The 27,340-nt window shown below is 38.7% G+C and overlaps 1 long non-coding RNA gene across 1 annotated transcript; it reads left to right on the top strand.

Moving 5' to 3' along the window:
* Window positions 1-16,654: 16,654 nt before the first annotated feature.
* Window positions 16,655-18,764, top strand: LOC110891788. Its single transcript, XR_002565559.2, has 3 exons — window positions 16,655-17,113; window positions 18,050-18,123; window positions 18,605-18,764. It is a non-coding gene; the product is annotated as an uncharacterized LOC110891788 (long non-coding RNA).
* The last annotated feature ends 8,576 nt before the right edge of the window (window positions 18,765-27,340 follow it).

The following is a 27,340-nucleotide window of genomic DNA, read 5'->3' as shown; positions in this document are numbered from 1 at the left end:
CTCCAACGCCTGAGTCAGGCAGAGCCTTGACATGTGTTACGGAGCTCTAGATCAATCGGGCAGCGAAACTAATAGGTAATCGGGGGTTATAATACTTACATCGAGGCAGAGCTTCGCTTTTTAGTGGGTATTATACCCGAGAATTATTTTTATTATTAGAGATTCGAGAGAGAAATTTCGATTATGAACGATTTCAACTGAACGTCAAAACCTCAATTTATAGGACTGGAAATGGGGCGGCTCGTGCCCGCGAGGGATTTAAGACAGGGCTTCGTGGCCCGAGAGGCTATAGGGTAGGCCCTAGCCACGGTTAGTCACCGGTATAGGCTTGCCGGGTGTCATGCCACGTGGCGGCATGGGGTGCGGCCTGGTAGACAACTATCGCGCCCTGCGACAGACTTTCCTGTCTGTGTCGCGCCCTGTGAGAGCCTACCAGATTTGGTTTTATTTGATTTTTGTAAAAATAAAGGTATTACGGGCCCGTTTTTCATATACGGGGTGTATTTTAAGACATATAAGGGTGTTTTAAGGATTTTAGGATAGTTGTTATATCATCCTCACCTTGTTTTAGAATTCGTCCTCGAGCTCCCAAGTGTACTCTGGTCCTCTCTTGGAATCCCATTTTACTTTGACTAAAACTAGTCTCTTGTATTTGAGATTCTTGATCTTTCTGCCTTCAATTTGTAGGGGTTTCTCTACAAACTTAAGTTTCGCATTTACCTCTATGTCCTTAAGAGGTACCAGTAATGATTTATCTGCTAAACACTTGATTACCTACATGGAACACATCATGTATTCCTGCCATTTCCTCTGGCAGATGTAGGTGGTAAGCTACAAGTCCTATTTTTCTAATAATCTCAAAGGGTCCAACATACCTAGGGCTTAGCTTTCCCCTTTTGATGAATCTGACTATTCCTACCCATGGAAGTACTTTTAATAATACCTTGTCTCCTACTTGAAACTCCAATGGTTTTCGTCTGTTATCAGCATAACTCTTTTGGCGATCGCATGCTGCTTTTAGTCTTTCCTTGACTTGAATAATCTTGTCCGTTGTTTCTTGTACTATCTCTGGTCCAGACAGTTGCCTTTCTCCAATTTCTACCCAACAGACTGGAGTTTGGCACTTTCGTCCGTAGAGTGCTTCAAATGGTGCAGCGTTGACACTGGTAAGATAGATGTTATTGTAGGAAAATTCTATTAATGGTAAATGATCGTCCCAATTTCCTCCGAAATCAATTACACAAGCTCTAAGCATATCTTCCATTGTCTGGATTATCCTTTCGCTTTGTCCATCCGTTTGAGAATGATAAGTTGTGCTTAGATTTAACTTGGTTCCCATTGCTCTTTGGAAACCAGTCCAAAAATGAGAAGTAAAACAGCTATCTGTATCAGATACAATAGATAAAGGAATTCCATGTAATGAAACTATTTCGTTTACATAAAATTTAGCTAATTGTTCCATACTGAAAGTTTCCTTCATCGGTAAGAAATGAGCAGAATTGGTTAATCTGTCTACAATCACCCAGATTGTATCATTACCTTTTCGTGACTTGGTTAATCTGGTGACAAAATCCATTTTTATCAATTCCCATTCCGATATTGGCATTTCTAGTTGCTGTTACAAACTTGAGGGTTTCTGATATTCAGCTTTAACCTGTGAACAGGTTGGACATTTGGCAACATAAGCTGCTATATCCTTTTTCATTCCTATCCACCAGAAATTCTTTCTTAAGTCTTGATACATCTTATCATGTAGGATCGGGGAATCGATCAAATGAGTCGTTCAGAAGAGTTCTCATTCAATACGAAAGGCGGAATCAGACGTATTGATGTTATATCAGCCAGAATCACACTTAGAATCACTTTAACTGTCGATTATATTGATTTGATAGTGTTTACAGATCGTTCGACACTTCGGTAGCACTTCATCTCCGGAATCACAAAGTTACAAATGAAGATCCAAGACCACCTATTTATAGGAATTCCAGACCCCACGAACCATTTCATGCTTTCTGGCCAGACCCCATGAACTTGCCAGGTCGCACGAACTGGCCAAGGTCGCATGAACCTGCCAGGTCGCATGAACTTGGTCACCTCGTGTGAGGTGGCTAGTTCAGGCCTGTTTCCCGACTCTCTCGTACAGTATGTCCTGGTCTATCTATTCTATTACATGCCTCGATACAATACGAAGTCAACAGACATATGCACTAACAAACTCCCCCTTGGATGTTGACGAGTCTTCAGTGTATTGAGTCTTCAGTCTTGATCGGTCTTCTCGCTCTTTCCAAAGTATCTTTCTCTGTAAGCATCTTTCAATCTCTATCTTTCAATCTCTCTTGATCAGATCTCTCGATTCTTTAAACTCATCAACAATCTAAAATCTTCCAATCAACAGACTCCCCTTTGCTAACAGACTCCCCCTTAAGTTGTTCCGGGATCGCAATCTGACATAGCACTCGTTCTAAGATCGTGTCCTGGCTCAAACTCTACTCAGGCTTAGACATGGGGATCTGTCTCTACAGCTTTCACAGGTTCAGAAACATCTCCTGGCTCTCCGTAGCAATAGGATCAGGAACCTGGTAACCTGCACAATTCTCTGCCCAAAAGTAAATTTCACAATTGTTAAAATTTAACAAATTTAGAAACCACTTGTAGATATCACTCAACATCAACAATAGTTATATCAAGTTCAAATTAATGACCTTGATTAACTAACAGTAAAATCAGCCTCAAAACATCACTTGTAAGATTATCTTATAACATTTCTCAAATTATCTCAAACTTTATCTTCATTTTTCATTTCAAACACACTCTCCCAATCCACTGTTGTTCATCATGTTTAGCACTCGGAATTTTGAAAATCAGCTTTTCAACATCAGTTGTCGAAAATAAAATGAAATAAAATCTTTTTGATTTTTCAAAATTTTATGCTAAAACACACTGAAAATCTTTTTGGATTTTGGGAAATAAACTATATACAGACATATTTTTGTGAGTTGGTGTAAGAGGATCTTATCAGTTTTTGAGACTTATCACTAACACCGTTGACCTTTTTAGACTTTAAATTCTAAACGATTCACTTAGATTGTCAGTATGCTGATCCATTTAAATTTTCACACAAAGTTCAATTGTTTCGAGATATGAGAATTAGTGTTTTAAGCACTTAACTTATCCGCGTGTCCCACCTCAGAATATACTCCCGTATCAAGATTCCCTAGATTCAGTCTTACAGGTGAGTATACCAATTTGATATATGTATCTGGGTTAATGCGAGACCTTGAGAGCTCAGGTATGAACTTCCGTTCAGTCAAAGAGATGAAGGCTCGACTTTAGGTGTGTTCCCTTTAGGGAATCTTTTCTTCAACTGCAATTGATTCATATCTTTCGATATTTTTCAATTTTTATGCAGAGGGTAAGCTTTAAAAGCGCGTAAAGTGTTATACGAAGTCTAGGCCATTGCTTCTGCAATATTAGAAGACTAGGTATAATACCCCAGATATCAAACAGTATAAAGACCTAGTATCTCAGAATTAGGCAACCTCTCAAACAAGATTTCGGGGGTTACCCATATATCCGAGAGATGTTCCCCACGAGATATGTTTCAATTTTTGATTTTCAAGGAAAAATTGAAAATAAACGCAATAAACTGTACAAATAAAATGACAAACTGATGTGAATTGCTTCATTTCCCCATTCTCTTGGATTAAACAATCAGAACTCCCCCTGACAACAAATTATTTTCCCAGTATGATTTCAAAACACTTAAGTTTGTTTTAGTCAAAATGTTTTTTCCGGAAAATTAGTTTTGTTGAATTCACACATCATGGGGATTCATTCATCACTTTGTTCTTTCAACCATTTGTAAAAACTATCACTTGTAGATTTTTTCACACAACCATTTTTCAATTCTAAGAAAGATGCCGATTCCTACTCCCCAATTACCAACCTGGGAGTTCCAGCAAGTCAGGATTTTTTAATCAGAGAATACAGACACCCAAGCCTGACCAGCTTTGGGTGCATCCGAGTTATTTTCACTCGGTGTGTAAGTTCTCCTCTTTGATTCATAAAATTCGTTTACCCCTTTTTCCCTACCATCGACCATTTTTCCAAAAATATGTTTTACTTTCCCATTGAAAGCCTTTTCGACATCGAATTCTTTGTTTTCAGAATAGAATTGATTCGAAATTTCGACTTTTTCAACTTTTTGTTTTAAATTTTCAGTCCGCAATGGTGGAAAGTTTGCGTCATCCATTGGCGGTACTGGCATTTCTCTTTTTAGCTCAACTTGTGGCTCCTCTGACTTTGACGAATCAGATTCATCACCAGAAAGTGGCTCCTTTGCTTCCGAAGAAACAAACTCATCGCCAAAAAGTGCCTCTGATTTCTTAACAACCCACTTGTGGTTGTTCAGATTCACTCTTCTTTTGTAGAAACGTGTTGAACTCCCACCAACCTCAAATTTTGAATTTTTGAACACTTTAAATTGTTCGGTTGGTGATTCATTATCAACCAACTTTTCTTTCAAGTTTTTAGAGACTCCCTGTTTTGTTTAGGTTGCCTTTGGACAGTTCCATGCAATGTGCCCAACTTTTTTACATTGATAACAGGTTCTCATTTCCTTCTTCTGAGCAACATCATTCTTCATTTCCTCTTGCTTTTTAGCAAGGAATTCTTTGTTCGTCTGATTTCTGAACAAATTCTCTTTTTCTTCTTCAGAAGATGCTCCTGATACAAAAACAACTTTTGATTTAAAATCTTTAACATATTTTTCATTTTCTTTTGGAATAAAACCTAATCCTTTATTTTTGAAATTATTTTTGTGATTTGGTTTCTTATGGTGATTTGGACTAAAACCTTTTTTCTTGTTTAACCTTTGTTGAACTCTTGAAGTGTATTGTTTAGGTTTTTCAGAAAGATTTTTATCTTTTATTTCAGAAATATTAATTTCTATTAATTTGAAAACCTTTTTAATCTGTTCAGTTAGTACACTTCTAATTGGAAATTCTTCATCAGAATATAATTTGTCGGAGTCATTCAAAGTATATGCTACTTTGAATGTTTCGTCATTCAAATTATTTTTAGATATCAGAAAATCATTATTGTAAACCCTTTTGTCCTTTTCAACTGTTGGAGTTGAAGTGTCAGACTTTGGCTTTAACTTTGACTCCTAGGTTTCATCTTTATCTAACACATGATCCACCACTTTCTTAATCAACTCAGATTGTTGATCAGTGTCAGATGCGGTGAATGTGATGTCAATATTATCTGGCAATCCATCTGAAGATTCGGATTCCCACTTTAAATTGGTTGCCTTTTTTACTCTTTCTGAATTAGGATTTCATGGAGAATATCCTTCTTCAAGCGGAGGTGGACACTTTGTATAATTGGCACTATGTTTCTTACCAGTATTCTTTACTTCAGATTTCTTCTCTTCAAACGCTTCCATGCCTTCTACTGTAGGGTAAATCCTGACAATCACGTAAGAAGCACATGAATAACTTTTCAATAACCTGTTTACCCTCTCAGTTTCTATCCTCTGAGTTTCCAATTTTTGTTCAAGTTCAGCACATTTCTCAATGTACTGATTGATGATTTTCTGCTTCGTCATGAACGCTCCATTGAGTGTCTTCATAGCTATCTCTTGTTCATTGCTTGACTTTCTATATTGATTCATAGCTTTGTTTAAGACATCATAAGATTCTTTCAGTCTATTCATGTTATGAATCAATTTGTTGTTGTGCCTTTTCACAGTATCACAATTTACACACTTCTCAGGTATCTTTTCAGTATCTGCTTCCTTCTCAACCTTGATAGCTGGAATTTCTTTAACCTCCTTTTTTAGTACTCGAACATTTTCCTCAGGTTTGACCTTTTCTTCAACAGTTGATGCCTTATGATTCTTCTTTTTCGCAGCTTGTCTTTCTTTGATCTTTTCCATTTTACCTGCAAAATACAAATTATACCTAACAGGTGAAAGTTCTCTTTTATTATATTCAAGTTTTTGAATTTCTTTACTGTCATCATCAATCTCTTCATCTGATGAGTGATCAAAGATTGGTGCTTTTTCTGAAGCCTCTTCTGTTGAAACTGGTTCTTCTTCTTTCTTTTTAGGACTGAATTGCTGAGCTTCGTAATAAGCATACACTATTTCATCTTCAGCAGTTGAATCTTCAAAAATTTGAGCAACAAATGCTTTAGAATCTTGTAACACCTCGGAATTTTGTGTCCAATAAATAAATGACACGTGTCGCTTATGACAAAAGTAATATAAACCCGGATTTAATTAAGATATGCGGTAGGATTTCCGATTATGTCGACATGTTAAATTTATACCTCTGAGCGGCTTCGTCGTTATAAATCCCGAGACCCTAAGCAAAATTAATAAGCATCTAATATATCTTAATCCGGTCATTACTAATTATCAAAGGATCAAAATTACTAACCTAAATCCTAAGAAATAATGCAACCTAAATAATTGTCCATGAGCCCATCCTTTGCAAACCCATAATGCATAATGGGGTAGACATCTGGTCAAGTATGGGTTAAAGGAAAGCCAGAAGAATTATGTATTGCAAGTTGACTATTCAAACCTTGAAAGGTTATTTTTTTGCCACTGTTAAGCGCTTACGGACCGTAAGGGTCCTGCCTTACGGACCATAAGGGGGTGAAGGGGTAAAAGTGTTTCCGCCATAGGCTTACGGACCGCAAGGGCCATGCCATACGGTCCGTAAGCGACGCCCAGCGACAGAAAGTTGGCTGTTGGCTGTTTTAAGCGGTAAAACATTAATGCCAAGATCTTCCAGAGATATGGGCGACCCCTAATCATATTTTAGCACTGAGGACAGTTGTTGATCATCAAGGGAGCCTTGTAGACCCTTGTGTGATGATCTTAGTGATCCTCATTGCCTATAAAAGGCCATAATGTTGCAACAATGTTCCTCACACCTTCTTGATCACATCTGGAGCTCAAGAACACTCTCAAGTCTTCTCCTATCTGCATTGGACTTCTGTAAGTCGTTCAATCCTTTGTGGTTTAGTTTTTGCTTAGTTATGTAGCTAAAAATCAAACTGTCGTAATTACGGTTTGACTTCGAGATTAGTCCTCAATGGCTCAGTCATGTCTCGAATTGAAAGTAGTTATAAGTTGGTATTTATGTGGGTAATAAACCCTTAAAAGGGTTCCCCCTGATCACCACTCTAACTAGTTCAAATGACGAGTCAAACATGCTTAGAAAAAGTCAACAGAAAGCTATTTTGCGATTTTACACGAAATCTGTAATGTAGATGATATGTAACCTGTTTAAACATATATTAACTAGTCTAAGCTTGTTTGATCCGACCATTTTCTGTTTAGACCCGGTTCGGAGCCGAAAGTCGCAAAAGTTTGAATTTTGCATTGACTTCAGTTCTGACCCATTAAAGTTTGATTTAGATATGCCTTAGGACTCTCTTAGGACCAGGTTACATGATGGTATAACCCTCTGTGACCGGTTCGTTGTTTGTCCGAGCCTTTTACACGTTTCAGTTAAATGCTTAAAAGTTGACCGTAACGCTTTTTTTTTATTAAAACGAGAATTTCAGACATGTGAAAGGATCATAACCTTGGTTACTAATTTCTAAGCATATCCCTAAAATTTCATGTCAATCCAAGGTCCAGAATGGAAGTTATGCTAAATAGCGCAAATTGCGAAACTTTAGTAATTAAATAGCGCAATTAGCATAACGCCTATCTAAACCGGATTTCGACACCAAACCTTTTGCTCACTGATGTAAAATAATATTTTGGGATTTTTAAAGATTTTTAATTATTTTTAACCTGCTCATAACCTGCGGTTATGGCAACGGTTCGGTAAATACCGAATATGCCCTTTTCGGCCATAACTTGAGTTCTACAAGGTCTTTTGACCCGATTCCAGTTGCTACTGATTTTAAATAATAAATAAAGTATTTTAGACTTTGTAAACTATTCGGGAAACTCAGATTTCCTGTAGAACTCTAAAACCTCTTTTATAATCTTTAAAAAGACCAAAATACCACTACGGGGCATAATACGAACTTAAACTCGTTACGGGCATTATGGAAGGTATCCTACTGATACCGCAACCTCTTTAAAGCATATTGACCTAGGAAAACAGTGTAGGACTCTTACGGTTACCCGTTGCGCCTTTTTGCGCGCACGGTTCGGCTTATGTAACTAGTTTACATAAATTAGCCGAAACGGATCAAACCATATTGTTTTGACCCCAAAACCCAGAGTATGATTATTATACCCATATAAAACAAGTCTTCAAACTTGTTGGGTCAAAATCACACCCCATTCACGGTTTTCGCCTTTCACGCGATTAAACCGTAACTATACTTTGAAACTGACCGGTCTAAGCTACGGCTAAATTAAAGACCCGTTAGGATTCTAATAAGTTAAATTAAACCTTCGTTCCAAATTAGGGGACCAGTAAAAGCTATCTGCAATTTATTTCCATTTAAGGAATTATACTTGCAAAGGTAAATACTTTTAACTTATTTTCCGTTATACGGGCTTGGGTTACGGTATCTAAAATACCGCTTGGTCGGGCAATTGACCCCAACTCATTAGTAGTTGGGTATTATCAATGTGACCCGTTTAAAAACTTGTTTTGTTTGCTTTACGCCTTTGGGGGCTTAATGACCATGTCCCGGATATCTTGGCAGCATTTATGAATGGCCACGACCTTGACATCCCGGTGTAGGCGTACACCCGGCATTATGTCTATAACTATAAAAGTGTAGCCGTTGGTTACCCGCCACGGTTTTATACTATGTGGTGTGTCTATTAAACTTTAACCCGATACGACTCGGGCGACCGAACGCATAGTAACATGTAATTCTTTACAAGATTTGATTATAAATTATCCCAGGTTATAAAGAGTTTGTGCCTTGAGCATTTAAACCAATTTTCTTAAACATTTTTACAAAAGTGTCAGTTGAATGTATTTACCAGTGTAAACTGACGTATTTTCCCCAAAAAGACTAAATGCAGGTACTATGCGTAATTTGGTTGGGATTTCTCCTTAGCATCAGTAGAAGTCTCGCAAGCTTAAGATGCCTGAAGTCTGTTGAACAATACTTTTGTCATTTCTATTTGATCCCCTGTGGATTATTATTTCAACAATGGTGATACATTGATATTACACTTAATGTTGAAATATATTATCTTTATGCTTCCGCTGTGCATTCATTTATATTGTGTGGTTTGACTATATTGTTGCCAACTACGTCACGGTAATCCCCCACCGGGCCCACCGGTGAGCCACGTGGAAATCGAGGTGTGACAGGTTGGTATCAGAGCCAACACTGAGTGAATTAAACACTAGCCTTTGTGTTTAATCTCAGTTACACAATTGCACATACTTGAGTCTAGACAAGAACATAGGACAAATTCGAATTGTTATTCCAAGTTTGTCTTTTTATTGTTTATTGTTATTTAAAGTTTTGAAAGAAGGAATATGCCACCTGCAATCAGACGAGGAAGAGGAGGAAGAGGCAGAGGAACGATCATTACTCACAATGATCACGAAGCTGGACCTTCGAACACGCGAGCTCCTTCCAGTACAAGAAGTGAGGAACCGCAGAGACGAAGAAGAAATCTTTTTGAACCTGCGAGACATTCTACCTCGCATAGCTCAACACCCTCATACCGCCATTCTTTTGGACCAGACTCGGAAAACAATCCAAATAACCCTCAACCATCCTTTTTACCTCTACAGCGATCTGCTTCGCACCGATCTTATGGCGATCCTTCACCTTTCTTCATAGGATAGTTTAACCCGTCGGGCTATGTCCAAGAGCCAATAGGGTATAACCCTCTAGGACCAGAGGATCACTTTTCTGAAGATAATGCAGTGGATATGGACGAGGATACAGACCCCGTCGAGCCTGCAAGGGGAACTCCCAATTATCCAATCGAGATCTCGGATGGGTCATCCTTCCATGGAACGCCCAATCAAGGTCCCGATAGCTACCAGGCGAGGTTTGACCAATGTAATTGGTACTTTACACCTTCACAACATTACTCGCCTCATGATCAACAGCAACAACAGGATCCTTCTGAGGATTCGCGGTTCGTGGCCGTTACGCCACCATCACCGCCACCAGTTCAACCAGTAATTCCAGATCCGCCAAGGCGTAGAAGATCAGGAGCACGGATGTCTACCCGAGGAGGGGAATTTCATTTCAGCACCCCTCGCCACTCGAGTGCTAGTCACTTTCCGTCAGTACCTGAAGAAGAACCACAATTAGGGGAACCTTCTGGTCACCCTGCAGAGGTGAATTCTGCACCAGTTGCACCACCTCTGCCACCATTCGGATATGACAATCCGATACCAGCGTACGGCGCTTCCACGGCGTACAATCCGTTTGAGCAGCCGACTCATACGCACTACAACTATAACTATGATGCCGACCCATATGTGATAGTGGCTAATTATAATGCCCTCCATGGAACCTCTTGGAGAGCAGATTACTCAGCTCATGGGTATCCCATACCCTCTAGACCTCCGGTTCCGCAACCGTCGCAGCAGCCACGTTTTTCTCCACCGGAGCAAGAAGAAATACTCCACCGGTTAAACCGTGTGGAACAAGACTTCGAACAAGAACGAAAGAGTAATCATGGATTTCTCAAAGGCCTAGCAAACCTACTGAAGGGAAGGAAGAAACGAGACCATTAGTCTCCTTATGTAATGTTGTACTTTCAATTTAGTCCCTGCGTGGACATTTATCGTATTTCAGTCCCTACGTGGACTTATCTTTATAGTCCCTGTGCGGACATCTATCTTGTGTTGGTCCCTGCGTGGACTTGTTTTTCTACAAACCTCTGCGTAGGTACTTATTTAATTAAAAGTCCCGTTTAGGGCAGCGTGTAATCGTATTTGAAGTTTATGGAATGTTATGTTATAAATTTCATTTTTTTTATTACTATATATGAAATAAATCAAAATCATTCCTTTTAAATTTAAATCTGCCTAAGTAAAGAATCTTAAGAGTGAAACCTAGCCAGGTGTCTTTTTAGACCCGGCCAAGATGGTAAGACCTGATTAAAAGATTCAGAATTCCAGTTAACCTCTGTAATCATGTTAACGTTCATGGCAGATGTGATTCGTTAAAATCGCACGCGTCATTCTTATATAAGAATCCTTCTAAGAATTCCAAAGACAAATTAATGATATAATAAATCATGGGTTAAATCATCAATAAAGGTGATCAATTATTAAACATCCATTAGTGATGTAATGCCTACGGGCCGAATTATTAAGCATCCATTAGTGATGTAGTGCCTATGGGCCATAATGCTTGTCATATAAGACAAAAGACAGTGGTGGTTTATGACTCCCTGTCAGAAAGGGTAAAAGGACTACGGTTCAAACCTTCATACCTTGATTCTCTGTAATCTCGGCTAATATTATAATAACGTCCTCGTGACTAGGCTTTTGTGCCAATAACAATATTATTTGTAATTAGGATAAGTATGTTCAAATCCTAAATAAAAGTGAGTAACAAATTAACCAGATATGGTCTCTGTTTACCATGGTTAATGAATTGCCATAAAAGACAATTCCATAATAAACTCCTAAATAAAATTTTCGTTATCTTCTGTAACAGATTCAATTTACCATGGCTGATCCTAGTAGAGAAAATAGCCACTCGAAGGAAGACGAATACGATAACGCCCAGGTTCATCTGACGGGCGCAGAGTTGAAAGCTCTTGTCGATAATGCTGTCAAGGCAGCTCTGGATCGACAATATGAGGAATATACTGAATCTCGGAGCCGAACTATATCCAAACCACACTCAAAGCCGAAAACCCACACAAAATCTCACAGCAAACCGCTGTCCAAGCCTAAAAAGGACGATGATAACCACTCGTCCAATGAACACAGTGTCCGTCAAGAAAGAGTATATACTGACGCATCTCGCGCCAGAGGCTGCACCTACAAGTACTTTGTATCATGCAAACCCCGGGACTTCACTAGGGAGAAAGGAGCGGTCGATTGTATGACGTGGCTTGACGAGATGGACACCGTGGTGGACATCAGCGGCTGTGCAGAAAGAGACGTGGTAAATTTTGTGTCCCAATCATTCAAGGGCGAGGCCCTGGCTTAGTGGAGGTCGTTGGTTCAGGCCTCGGGAAAGGCTATTCTATACAGCATGACATGGGAGGAATTCGTTTCTCTCATCAAGGAGAATTACTGCCCTCAACATGAGGTGGAAAAGATAGAATCCGATTTTCTATCATTGGTGATGACAAACCTTGACTGCCAAGCTTACCTAACGAGCTTTAACACGATGTCCCGGTTGGTTCCATATCTGGTAACCCCGGAGCCAAAAAGAATCGCTCGTTTCATCGGTGGGTTAGCCCCCGAAATAAAGGCAAGCGTGAAGGGCTCTCGGCAAGCGACCTTTCGATCTGTAGCCGATATATCTTTGTCACTTACTCTGGATGTGGTCCGACAAAGATCGCTAAGGAACAAAGAAGCTGAAAAGAGAAAGCGTGAAGATGAAACTTCACGAAGGTCGAGCAAGAAACACCGTGGAAATGGTGATAACAAGAGGGGGTCGGAGTCAAGGAAGGATGGGCAACAGACTGGTGAGAAGCCCAAGTGCAAGACTTGCAAGAGACATCACTTTGGGAAGTGTAGGCTCGAGTCAAACTCGCGGACTCATTCGAAGTCGTATGCTTGCGGGTTGTGCAAGTCCAAGGACCACAAGACCGTGGACTGCAAGAAGATAAAAGATGCAACCTGCTATAACTGTAGCGAGAAAGGGCACATTAAAAGCAACTGCCCTAAATATGCCAAGAAGCCTGAAGAGGCCAAGAACAACAATGCTAGAGTCTTCAGGATGGAGGCGAAAGAAGCAGTGTTGGATGACAACGTGATCACAGGTACTTTTCTCGTAAATGATATCTTTGCAAGAGTACTTTTTGATTCAGGCGCTGATAAGTCTTTCGTAGATCATAAATTTTGCAAATTGCTGAATATGCCTGTCAAAACCTTAAATGTGAATTACGAGGTAGAGCTAGCAGACGGCACCATAGAAACCGTCTCCACTGTGTTAGATGGATGTGTGATATCCATTAAGAACCACTCTTTTCCTCTATCTCTACTTCCCTTTAAATTGGCAGGTTTTGACCTAGTATTGGGTATGGACCGGTTATCTCACAACCAGGCCCAAATCGTCTGCAACAGAAAGCAAGTGGTGATAAAGACTCCGTCTGGTGAATTGCTTACCATTCGAGGAGATACCCAGTACGGATTGCCTGAGCAAGTAACTATGCTCAAGGCTTCAAAATGTCTAAAGAAGGGTTGTGTCATCTACATGGCACAGGTGATTATTGAAGAACCTAAACCGAAGATAGAAGATATTCCCGTCATTTCGGAGTATCCAGAAGTTTTCCCTGAAGATCTACCTGGTTTGCCACCAGATAGGCAAGTGGAGTTTAGGATTGATATCATCCCTGGAGCAGCACCTATTGCTAGAGCACCTTACAGGCTAGCACCAACCGAAATGAAAGAGTTGAGGACCCAGCTGGATGAACTGCTAGCTAAAGGTTTCATCAAACCTAGTTCGTCTCCCTGGGGAGCACCTGTCCTGTTTGTTAAGAAGAAGGACGGATCGATGCGTCTGTGCATCGATTATCGCGAACTTAATAAGGTCACCATAAAGAATAGATATCCCTTGCCGAGGATCGGCGATTTGTTCGATCAGTTACAAGGGGCAAGTTATTTTTCGAAGATCGATTTGAGGTCAGGCTACCATCAACTGAAAGTCAGAGATGAAGACGTACATAAAACCGCATTTAGGACTCGTTACGGTCACTACGAGTTCCTAGTAATGCCTTTTGGGCTCACAAATGCACCGGCTGCGTTCATGGATCTCATGAATCGCGTCTGCAAGCCGTACTTAGATAAATTCGTCATCGTTTTCATCGACGACATTCTTATATACTCGAAGAACCGAGCTGATCATGAGAAACACCTTCGCTGTATTCTCAAACTCCTGCATCATGAGAAACTCTATGCCAAATTCTCTAAGTGCGAATTCTGGCTACGAGCAGTCCAATTTCTAGGACACGTTGTCAGCGAGCGTGGTATCCAGGTGGATCCCGCTAAAGTAGAGGCTGTCATGAATTGGCAAGAGCCAAAGACGCCTACTGAGATTCGTAGTTTCCTGGGGTTAGCAGGATACTACAGGCGATTCATTGAAAATTTTTCAAGGATTGTTGCGCCCTTAACTTCTCTGACCAAGAAGAAGATAAAATTTGTTTGGGGCCCTAAGCAGCAAGAATCCTTTGATATTCTAAAGCAAAAGCTGAGCAACGCCCCTGTGTTGACACTACCGGAAGGTACCGAAGAGTTCATAGTTTACTGTGACGCATCACACACTGGCATGGGGTGTGTGCTCATGCAGAAAGGCAAGGTTATTGCCTATGCTTCGAGACAGTTAAAGGTGCACGAGAAGAATTACACCACCCATGACTTGGAGCTGGGTGCCGTTGTGTTCGCACTAAAACTGTGGAGGCATTACCTGTATGGTATCAAGTTTGTGATCTATTTGGATCACAAGAGCCTTCAACATCTGTTTAATCAGAAGGAGCTAAACATGAGGCAACGCCGTTGGATGGAGACTTTAAATGATTATGATTGTGAAATCAGATATCATCCCGGCAAGGCAAATGTAGTCGCTGATGCCTTAAGTAGAAAGGAAAGGGTGAAACCCATCCGAATCAATGCCAAGAGCATTGAAGTCAAGAATAATTTGATTGAAAGAGTGTTAGCTGCACAGAGAGAAGCTGTGTTGGAAGCTAACTATCCTAAAGAGAAGTTAGGAGTAACTGAGGAGCAGTTAACTCTTAGCAAGGACAGAATTTGACGATTGAATGGACGAATATGGGTTCCGATTTATGGAGGACTACGAGATGTTATCCTCCAGGAAGCCCATAGTTCCAAATATTCTGTTCACCTGGGAGCTGATAAGATGTATCAGGATCTAAAGGCAAATTATTGGTGGATAGGCTTGAAAAAGTCTGTAGCCGCTTATGTAGCAAAATGCTTAACTTGTGCGCAAGTCAAGGCTGAGCATCAAAAGCCATCTGGCTTGCTACAACAGCCCGAACTTCCCGAATGGAAGTGGGAATGTGTAACTATGGATTTTATTACCAAGTTACCCAAGACAAGGAAAGGAAATGACACAATATGGGTTATCGTTGATAGGCTGACTAAGTCAGCGCATTTCTTACCCATCAAGGAGACTTATAGCTCCGACATGTTAGCCTAGTTATACGTTGACAAGATTGTAGCCCTGCATGGCATACCTGTGTCTATTATCTCTGACCGGGATACTAGATACACGTCGCACTTCTGGAAGAGTTTCCAGCAATCTTTGGGCACACGATTGAATTTTAGTACGGCTTACCATCCTCAGACAGACGGTCAGAGTGAGCGTACTATTCAAACGTTGGAAGACATGCTACGTGCATGTGCTATCGATTTGGGTGGTAGTTGGGATAAGAACCTACCACTAATCGAATTCTCCTACAACAATAGCTACCATACCAGCATTAAGGTTGCGCCTTTCGAGGCATTATACGGTAGAAAGTGTAGATCGCCTGTTTGTTGGGCGGAAGTTAGAGATGTCCAATTGTCTGGACCAGAGATAGTTTTCGAAACGACGGACAAGATTGTCCAGATTCGAGACCGTCTCAAAGCTGCCCAAGATAGGCAGAAGAGTTACGCGGATCCAAAGCGTAAAGATTTTCACTTCGAAGTAGGTGAAAAAGTGTTACTTAAAGTATCACCCTGGAAAGGGGTGATGCGTTTCGGTAAGAAAGGAAAACTAAGCCCGAGATACATAGGACCTTTCGAGGTTATCGAACGGGTCGAGTCAGTTGCCTATAAGCTAAACTTACCGGAGGAGCTCAATGGAATTCACAATGTGTTCCACATCTGCAATCTAAAGAAGTGCTTCGCTGATGAATTGTAACATCCGTCAAATGGATTTCCAAAACTCCGACCCGTTTTGAAAAAAAAAAATCGAATCCTAACCTTGAACCAACGAAAATTTTCGTTAATGGAATAACCGTTGAAAGCTTTTATCCTAATTTAATTTATTAAAAAAATGGTTATTTACTTTTTTTTAGTGATTAATTAATTTTATATTAATTTAAAAATAGGTTTTAAAATACTAACTATATTGTTAAACATAGTTCAGTTATGTAGATTTTGTAAAAAGAAGTGATTAGTTAAGTTGACTATGGATAACCTAGTTAGTTGTAGGCTTTAAAATGAGTCTTAATACAATAACCAAAGTTAATCTAACTAAATGATTAAACCTTCAAAGTCAAGGGGGGCCTTTTGTAAATCTTGAAACTTGCAATTAAAAAGAAAGATATGAGCAATCGGTTTTTCTTATTTGTCTTATTGCACCTTAAGTTTGACTTTGTGATAAGAGACAAAAGAATTTTCATCAAAAGCCCAAAACCCTCTTTGAAGCATTTGCCGCCAAAACAGATTGAAGATAACCTGTTAATTTTCCTTTTGTGACTAATATCCTAATTCCGCTTCCGATTATAACCCGGAGACAGTTGACTAAAAGACTTATGCTTTCTTTTTCTTGTTCGCTAATTTTTCGAGAATTATAATCAATAACGCGTTTCCTTTTTCGTGTCAATCACGAGTCTGTTTATGCGTTTCCCTTTTTACAAATCAATCATAAATCATTACCAAGTTTACGAGTCATGCTAACCTTATAAATACCGAGACCCTTCGACACCCTCATGTCATCCTCGAAATCATCTCACACTTTCACAGCCGAAACCCTTGCCGGAAGCTTGGAGCTCACAACCCGGAAGACCGCAGTCCTCTGTGAAGAACCGCCGCCGCCGGAGCTATTGCCGTCGCCGGAGAAGACGACCGAAGCTCGACCTTTCGGTATGCAAAACATGTTGTTCATTCTCTGTCTTGCTCTTTGTTCATTATAATCAACTAGAAACTGGGTTGGGTTAACTGTGGGTTAATGAAGAATAAACGAAGCTCGGAGAAAACGCACCGGAGATCACCGGAACTGACTCGCGTTGTGCTCGGTACACCCTTACCTTCGATCCTCTTGTTTTGCTTCTTATATATATCATAACCGAGACAAACGAGATTTTGAATATATATATATATGTATATATCTATATATTATATATAACATTTAAGAGTCATCGGCTTGGGTCTCTTTTTATGAATGGAGAAGATGACACTATTGAGAATAGTGTAATTCAAATAGAACTCAAATAAAACTCAAATAATGCTAACGGTGAATGATCTTTTTATTGGTTCATATTTTTCAGTTGAGTTTTATTTGTAAGGAGTTATACTAAATATTGGTTGTCAACTTATGTATTTAAATATATATATACAGTGTCCTGGTCTTTTGAAGAAGATATGCTATTCAATAAAAATAATATATAATACTTGTTTCTTACTTTTGAGTAAATAATAAACTCATAACAATTATCGATTTTTAAATTTTAGGAAATTGAACATGTTTAGAGCCAACATTCGTGGCCCCTGTTCCATAAAAAAAAAAAGAGACAAATCAAGTGGGCCATGAGATGTGGGATTCATATTCATATGACAACTTGATTAGTATTTATTATTATTATTATTATTATTATTATTATTATTATTATTATTATTATTATTATTATTATTATTATTATTATTATTATTATTATTATTATTATTATTATTATTATAAATTATTTCGGATATTATTATTATTAAATAATTATCATCATTATTATTCTTATTAGTACAAATATTGTTATTATTATTATTATTTATTATTATCAGTATTGTTATTTTATTATTTTTAGTATTCTTTTTTATTATTATTATCACTATCATTATGTCACATAAATCACAATATTGGTAGTATTCTCAAATAATATTTGGTAATAGCAAATGATTAGTCTAACTAGCTTAAATTACTACAACCAATAATATTAACGTATACCTCCTATTATAAATAGGGTAATCTCTTGCACACTCTTGGATAATCTTTCTACTCCTCTTCTTTACCAAGAAATACGCAACGCAATCAAAGGTGAGTATACATGACCCATTTTCGTTTTACACTTTTGGGTGCAATATGTATTACATATCAAACATCACAACACATTAAACATTTTATGCACACTCATTCCATATTCTATGTGACACACTCTATTCATGTTAGACATGTTATGCTACTGTAAACACCTAATGACTATGTGTTCATTAACTTCGTACAAGCCTCCCCTAACAATGGTAGCGCTATAGGTTGAGAAACGCCCCTCCTGTTCTACGAGCAGGTATTGTTAAGTTAAACTATGTCAACCTACTCAAACTCGTTTGGGTACACTTTAATTGCGTTAAACTTTGGTTTGGGCACATAGAGTAACATCGTTTCGAGTATATACTGTCAATATGGTATGGTATTTCACATTTGGAATTGAGTAAACATTTTAAACATGTATATACTATGCATCAAAACTTATATACTCGCCAACATGTTTTTGTTGACATTATTTTAATACATATTGCAGGTTGAAAGTACAGGATTCAAGAATCAAGCTAGGATGAACTCTAGAAACCCACATAACCTTTGAATTATTGTTGAACAATATGTTGTATTGTTTGGAACTATGTATCTCACTTTAGAGTTTATGAAATGAATTAAATAAATTATTGTCACATTTAGTGTTATGTTGTTTTGAGCAATTTGTTCGTCTCATCCCGATGTTTCCGCCATCGGTTGGGGTGTGACATGAATCATTAGTGATCCCACACACAGATGTGCATATAGATGAGAGCTTGAAATTTGTGGAGAACCCTTTGTCGATTGAAGATCGACAGGTAAAGAAGCTTCGAAGGAAGCATGTACCTATAGTGAAGGTCAAGTGGGATGCCCGTAGAGGTCCCGAATTCACGTGGGAAGTTGAAGCCACGATGAAAGAGAAATACCCTTATTTGTTTGAGTAAATCTCGGGTCGAGATTTATTTTAAGGGGGTGAGGATGTAACACCTCGGAATTTTGTGTCTAATAAATAAATGACACGTGTCGCTTACGACAAAAGTAATATAAATCCGGATTTAATTAAGATATGCGGTAGGATTTCCGATTATGTCGACATGTTAAATTTATACCTCTGAGCGTCTTCGTCGTTATAAATCCCGAGACCCTAAGCAAAATTAATAAGCATCTAATATATCTTAATCCGGTCATTACTAATTATCAAAGGATCAAAATTACTAACCTAAATCCTAAGAAATAATGCAACCTAAATAATTGTCCATGAGCCCATCCTTTGCAAACCCATAATGCATAATGGGGTAGACATCTGGTCAAGTATGGGTTAAAGGAAAGCCAGAAGAATTATGTATTGCAAGTTGACTATTCAAACCTTGAAAGGTTATTTTTTGCCACTGTTAAGCGCTTACGGACCGTAAGGGTCCTGCCTTACGGACCGTAAGGGGGTGAAGGGGTAAAAGTGTTTCCGCCATAGGCTTACGGACCGCAAGGGCCATGCCATACGGTCCGTAAGCGATGCCCAGCGACAGAAAGTTGGATGTTGGCTGTTTTAAGCGGTAAAACATTAATGCCAAGATCTTCCAGAGATATGGGCGACCCCTAATCATATTTTAGCACTGAGGGACAGTTGTTGATCATCAAGGGAGCCTTGTAGACCCTTGTGTGATGATCTTAGTGATCCTCATTGCCTATAAAAGGCCATAATGTTGCAACAATGTTCCTCACACCTTCTTGATCACATCTGGAGCTCAAGAACACTCTCAAGTCTTCTCCTATCTGCATTGGACTTCTGTAAGTCGTTCAATCCTTTGTGGTTTAGTTTTTGCTTAGTTATGTAGCTAAAAATCAAACCGTCGTAATTACGGTTTGACTTCGAGATTAGTCCTCAATGGCTCAGTCATGTCTTGAATTGAAAGTAGTTATAAGTTGGTATTTATGTGGGTAATAAACCTTTAAAAGGGTTCCCCCTGATCACCACTCTAACTAGTTCAAATGACGAGTCAAACATGCTTAGAAAAAGTCAACAGAAATCTATTTTGCGATTTTACACGAAATCTGTAATGTAGATGATATGTAACCTGTTTAAACACTCATAAAACATGATAATAAGTATATTAACTAGTCTAAGCTTGTTTGATCCGACCATTTTCTGTTTAGACCCGGTTCGGAGCCGAAAGTCGCAAAAGTTTGACTTTTGCATTGACTTCAGTTCTGACCCGTTAAAGTTTGATTTAGATATGCCTTAGGACTCTCTTAGGACCAGGTTACATGATGGTATAACCCTCTGTGACCGGTTCGTTGTTTGTCCGAGCCTTTTACACGTTTCCGTTAAATGCTTAAAAGTTAACCGTAACGCTTTTTTTAAATTAAAACGAGAATTTCGGACATGTGAAAGGATCATAACCTTGGTTACTGATTTGTAAGCATATCCCTAAAATTTCATGTCAATCCAAGGTCCAGAATGGAAGTTATGCTAAATAGCGCAAATTGCGAAACTTTAGTAATTAAATAGCGCAATTAGCATAACGCCTATCTAAACCGGATTTCGACACCAAACCTTTTGCTCACTGATGTAAAATAATATTTTGGGATTTTTAAAGATTTTTAATTATTTTAACCTGCTCATAACCTGCGGTTATGGCAACGGTTCGGTAAATACCGAATATGCCCTTTTCGGCCATAACTTGAGTTCTACAAGGTCTTTTGACCCGATTCCAGTTGCTACTGATTTTAAATAATAAATAAAGTATTTTAGACTTTATAAACTATTCGGGAAACTCATATTTCCTGTAGAACTCTAAAACCTCTTTTATAATCTTTAAAAAGACCAAAATACCACTACGGGGCATAATACGAACTTAAACTCGTTACGGGCATTATGGAAGGTATCCTACTGATACCGCAACCTCTTTAAAGCATATTGACTTAGGGAAACAGTGTAGGACTCTTACGGTTACCCGTTGCGCCTTTTTGCGCGCACGGTTCGGCTTATGTAACTAGTTTACATAAATTAGCCGAAACGGGTCAAACCATATTGTTTTGACCTCAAAACCCAGAGTATGATTATTATACCCATATAAAACAAGTCTTCAAACTTGTTGGGTCAAAATCACACTCCATTCACGGTTTTCGCTTTTCACGCGATTAAACCGTAACTATACTTTGAAACTGACCGGTCTAAGCTACGGCTAAATTAAAGACCCGTTAGGATTCTAATAGGTTAAATTAAACCTTCGTTCTAGATTAGGGGACCAGTAAAAGCTATCTGCAATTTATTTCAATTTAAGGAATTATACTTGCAAAGGTAAATACTTTTAACTTATTTTCCGTTATACGGGCTTTGGTTACGGTATCTAAAATACCGCTTGGTCGGGCAATTGACCCCAACTCATTAGTAGTTGGGTATTATCAATGTGACCCGTTTAAAAACTTGTTTTGTTTGCTTTACGCCTTTGGGGGCTTAATGACCATGTCCCGGATATCCTTGGCAGCATTTATGAATGACCACGACCTTGACATCCCGGTGTAGGCGTACACCCGGCATTATGTCTATAACTATAAAAGTGTAGCCGTTAGTTACCCGCCACGGTTTTATACTATGTGGTGTGTCTATTAAACTTTAACCCGATACGACTCGGGCGACCGAACGCATAGTAACATGTAATTCTTTACAAGATTTGATTATAAATTATCCCAGGTTATAAAGAGTTTGTGCCTTGAGCATTTAAACCAATTTTCTTAAACATTTTTACAAAAGTGTCAGTTGAATGTATTTACCAGTGTAAACTGACGTATTTTCCCCAAAAAGACTAAATGCAGGTACTATGCGTAATTTGGTTGGGATTTCTCCTTAGCATCACTAGAAGTCTCGCAAGCTTAAAATGCCTGAAGTCTGTTGAACAATACTTTTGTTATTTCTATTTGATCCCCTGTGGATTATTATTTCAACAATGGTGATACATTGATATTACACTTAATGTTGAAATATATTATCTTTATGCTTCCGTTGTGCATTCATTTATATTGTGTGGTTTGACTATATTGTTGCCAACTACGTCACGGTAATCCCCCACCGGGCCCACCGGTGAGACACGTGGAAATCGGGGTGTGACAAATCTGAAGTTCTGTTAGGATCATAATGATCCCAATTAAAACCTTCTGGAATTCTTTCATCTTCTTGATGAACTAGACTAGCTTTCTTTGATGGCTCTTCGATCGGATCCTTCCTAGCATGTGAAGTTTGTGGCGATTGTTGTTGATGCAGTTGTAGAGCAATTTGATGATAAATCGCTTTTCAATGATAATCATTGTTGCCGAATGGATTTTGAGCTCCACTTGCTTCGCGATTTGTGCATTCTCGCTTAAAGTGCCCCTTCTCCCTGCAACAAAAACAAGTAACTTTAGATTTATCAAAACCTAAAGGTGAAGTTCCAGCATCACGGAAATCATCTCTTCCAGTGATCTGTTTAAACTTCTCAGCTCTTCTCAACACACTAGCCATACACCACTTTATATCCATTAGTTCCATCTCTTCAGCATCAATCTGATCATAATCCTTTTTGGTCAACATTGGATTACCAATCCTTCCGGCTACCAAACTTTCATAAGACTCTAATACGGTCACTAATAAAGACATGTGACCTTTGGCAACCTCTTCCGAGAAATTCTGACCATTCTGAAGATGTAATGCAATGTTGCATTGTAGTACTTGGCCATTATTGTTGTATGAGCTTTGCGGTTTAGAATTGGTTGCTGAAAAAATTGGATTAAATGATGGATATGAAGAGAATCCATTATTGTTGTTTGATCCTTGAGATGACCCTCCAGAAGAACTGTTTGCGTTAAATGCAGTTTCGATCTTTGGTTCAATGTTGGTCTTATCAATCGTACTTCCTTTGTAATACAGACCAATGTCTTGTTCACCATTAGAATTCTTCATTTTCGCCATCTCCCGTTGTTCCATCTCTTGAACTTCGAGTTTTTCAATAAACTTGCTCAGCAATAGATTCGCAAATTCACCATTATTCTTCAAAATCGTAAGATACGTGCCCCAAACATCTTGTGGCAACACATCGGCCAACTTTTACACCCATTCTTCTCTATTTTTCTTGATATCCAATCGCTTCATGTTAACCACCAAATTGCAATATCTTTCTATAATCATTTTGGTATTTTCAGTTTTCAATCCATGAAATAGATCAAATTCTTTCTTCAAAAGCGATTTTTTGTTCTTGATCATGTCTAAACTTCTAACAAACTTCGTTTTTAGTGCTTTCCACATTGAGTGTGCACTTCCGTTGTGTTGCAATAAGATCAAGATGTCTTCCTTAATGGCTTGTTGCAATATACTGATCATCATCTTTTCACTTTTGTATTTCTTTTTCTCTTTTTCATCTAACTCTTTAATAGCAATAATCTCTCCGTATTCATCAATCAGTCTAACATATCGTTCTTCAACAGATTCCCACGCCTCTAAGTGATTCGTGATGTCGGGTCGAAATAAGTCATAGTTTATATTAGTTTTGGTCAAATTTTAATATGTTAAATATATTAAATGGAGTGTGTTATTGTATTTATAGTGTGTGGGTTGTTTTGTCGTATAACAGGTGTTAATGAAGAGCAAATGGGAGAAACGAGTCAAAAACGCGAACTTGGCAAGCAATCATAAGACCTGGAAACTAAAGGGTGTTAACGGGATGGTTCCCGCGACACGCGCAAGAAGTCGAAGTCACGTCCGCAACACGCCTACGCTTCCGAGTGATGTCAGCTAAATTAAATTGAAGAGTCGTTCAGTTGGTGACGCCCGCAACACGCCTGGGTGTGCTCGAATCCTTCCGCGACACAAGGCTGGGAGGAGAACCAATTTGGACAAATTTTAAGCGGGCCGTGAAAGACCTTCTAGCCCATCAGCGAATTTAATGCAAATCATGATTATGGGCTAGATGTTTACGTGAATATGGATCCATATACTTGGATGGAAAGGAATTAATATTGAAGGGATATAAAATTCCTATTAAAACGGTGGCCACATGCAAAAAAATATAAAACGATGCATTAAAATCACTTTTTGGGGATTAGATATTCATTCGCAGCCGTCGCACAAGACAAGAGTTACGAATCATCTTTCATTCTTTCAAGACTATTCTATGGAATCTAGCCAACTCGGGATGACAACTGAAGCGGCGAAGATCACCATGAGCGGCTAAACTTCTTGTGACTTCTGCTTGGATGAACGTTTATGCAGTTTGACATAATTATTTGTTTTTCTGATTCTTGTAAACTGGTACAGCTTGACCACTTGTGTTGGATTATTGGTAAACGTTTCTTGTGTTTGAATTACTTGTCGTTTATTAAGCGTATTGGCAACTTTCTTGCGTTGTTAGCGGGTTGGTAAATCGGTGGGTAATTGATACAATCAAACGGGTTATTAGGTTGCATAGTGAATCTTAAAAACTGTCCCTATTAGCTAATCAAATTCATTAATTCCGAGGCCATGTCTATGTGGTGTTTTGAATCAGAAAACGGATTTTTATATTAAAACGGGTATTCGGGATTCCGGGTGGAGGTTACTTCTTCTCATCTTAATCACACTTTTCGTGACAAATTGTGTTTTCTTTATAATCAAACAAACAAACCCTCGATTTAGATAGTTTAGTTTTAATTAATTTCTTTAACACTGACCACAAATTCCCCGTGGATACGATACCCTACTTACGCTATCTACGTAGCTTATTTAGGTTTTTGATTGACCCTTACAACAATCATCAATTTGCTTGAACCCAATTTTCGAAACGTTCCTCCCATCCACTATACTCCTCGATATTCATGAGCATAAGCGGTTTTTGCATGGTGCCCATTTCATTCTCTAAGTTCACATTCTGAGCCATAGTGATCGGGGTAGCAAATGCGTTGTAAAATTCGTTTTCCATGTTTCGATGTAAAAAGTATACAAAAACACAATGTTCAAACGAGCTGGAAAGCCACGCGGCCTGGAAATCTTCAAACTGTACAAACTGAGATTTATAACTCACTCCGTACGACCTGGAGTGAATTCCAAACGGTCTGGTAACACTAAATCACTTCTTGCGACCTGACTCAAACGAACTGTGTCAAACCGTGCGATCTGAATTCAATTTTATGTAAACAAACGTTAGTGAATTTGAATATAATTGGACCTTCAATATGAATATTTGACTAATTTGAATATGCCCAACTTCCAAGATCAGTGGTTGTATATATCAATGTAATCACGTGAATGATATAATGGCCGATATTCAATCAATTGCTATAACTTTATCACATGTATTCAAATATAATGGCCGACAACCTTTTATGACGAAGCAATTCTATTTGACCAAAGATATGAATTCAGGAGATCACTTGAAGTGTTTATTAATGAAACCGATACATGTTGACAACTGATCAACCCGTGCGACTTAGACAAAATTTCAAACTGTCTGACTTTTTTCAAATGACCTGGCTCAAATCTCAAACGACCTGATCACCTCGTACGGTCTGAGACAACAAAACCCAAACGAGCTGATAAACTTTCACACGATCTGATAAGATTTCAAACGATCTGAAGGTGTTTCGAACGATCTGAATGTTTTCCGAATGATCTGAGGATATTTTTCATGCGATTTGAACAAGATTCACTCCGTTTGAAACTTCTAAGTCCAAAAATTCATCATTTTGTCAAATTTTAATCAGTTTTAGGTCTGATTTATGGTTTAATCTGTTCATAGATTGATTAAAACTCAGTTTTACGTGTTATATCACAAAATTAGGTCATATTAACCACGAATTCACAGTTAATTTTGAGAAAAACGTGTAGAAAGTGAGTAGAAAGAAGTTGTTTTTGAAGAAATCAAGCTGAAATGGTAAGAACTCTTCCTCCTGAGCTCTGATACCACTTGTAGGATCGGGGAATCGATCAAACGAGTCGTTCAGAAGAGGTCCGATCAATACGAAAGGCGGAATCAGACGTATTGATATTATATCAGCTAGAATCACACTTAGAATCACTTTAACTATCGATTGTATTGATTTGATAGTGTTTACAGATCGTTCGACACTTCGGCAGCACTTCGTCTCCGGAATCACAAAGTTACAAATGAAGATCCAAGACCACCTATTTATAGGAATGCCAGACCCCACGAACCATTTCATGCTTTCTGGCCAGACCCCATGAACTTGCCAGGTCGCACAAACTGGCCAGGTCGCATGAACCTGCCAGGTCGCATGAACTTGGTCACCTCGTGTGAGGTGGCTGGTTCAGGCCTGTTTCCCGACTCTCTCGTACGATATGTCCTGGTCTATCTATTCTATTACATGCCTCGATACAAGACGAAGTCAACAGACATATGCACTAACCTATCACTATCGGGATGTATCGTATACTTAGACTTATGGGCTTCTTCTAAAATTCGGTGGCATAGGTTTCCTTGTTTTGGTATCCAGATTCTTTTCTTATGGAATCTTCAAATTCCATTTGTTCCTTATTCTAATTCCTTAATCATTCCTTTTAATTTCTCTGTATCGTTCTTGATTTCTGATTCCCGTACTTTTCTAATTTGCTCGTTTAAATCTATCTGCAGATTTAACTTAAGAGAACGTACCCGTCTTGGCTTTTCATGATACTTTCGACTTAAAGCATCAACTACTACATTAGCCTTTACTACATGATACTGGATATTACAATCATAATCACTAAGGATTTCCATCCAGCGTCTCTGTCTCATATTTAACTCTTTTTGCCCGAAAACATATCTTAAACTCTTATGATCGGTGAAAATGGTAAACTTACTACCGTAAAGGTAATGTATCCAAATTTTAAGGGCAAAAATTATGGCTCCTAACTCTAGATCATGGGTTGTATAATTCTGCTCATGATTCTTAAGTTGTCTAGAGGCATAGGCTATAACCTTTTGACGTTGCATCAACACACATCCATAACCTAACTTAGACGCATCACAATAGACTACAAAGTCTTCAGTTCCTTCTGGTAATGCTAGTATGGGTGCGTTGGTTAATCTTTGCTTAAGAATTCTAAAGGCTTCTTCCTGTTTTGGTCCCCATTCAAACTTAACTGATTTGCAAGTCAGTTTTGTTAAGGGAATGGCTATTCTAGAAAAATCTCGGATAAACCATCTAGTCCAAGAAAACTTCTCACCTCCGTTGGTGATTCAGGGACTTTCCATTTAGTAATCGCCTTAATATTTGTGGGGTCCACATGAATTCCTTCCTGATT

Source organism: Helianthus annuus, chromosome 11, assembly GCF_002127325.2.
Source record: "Helianthus annuus cultivar XRQ/B chromosome 11, HanXRQr2.0-SUNRISE, whole genome shotgun sequence".
Classification (NCBI taxonomy): Eukaryota; Viridiplantae; Streptophyta; class Magnoliopsida; order Asterales; family Asteraceae; genus Helianthus; species Helianthus annuus.
This window is presented reverse-complemented; position numbering and strand designations above follow the sequence as displayed.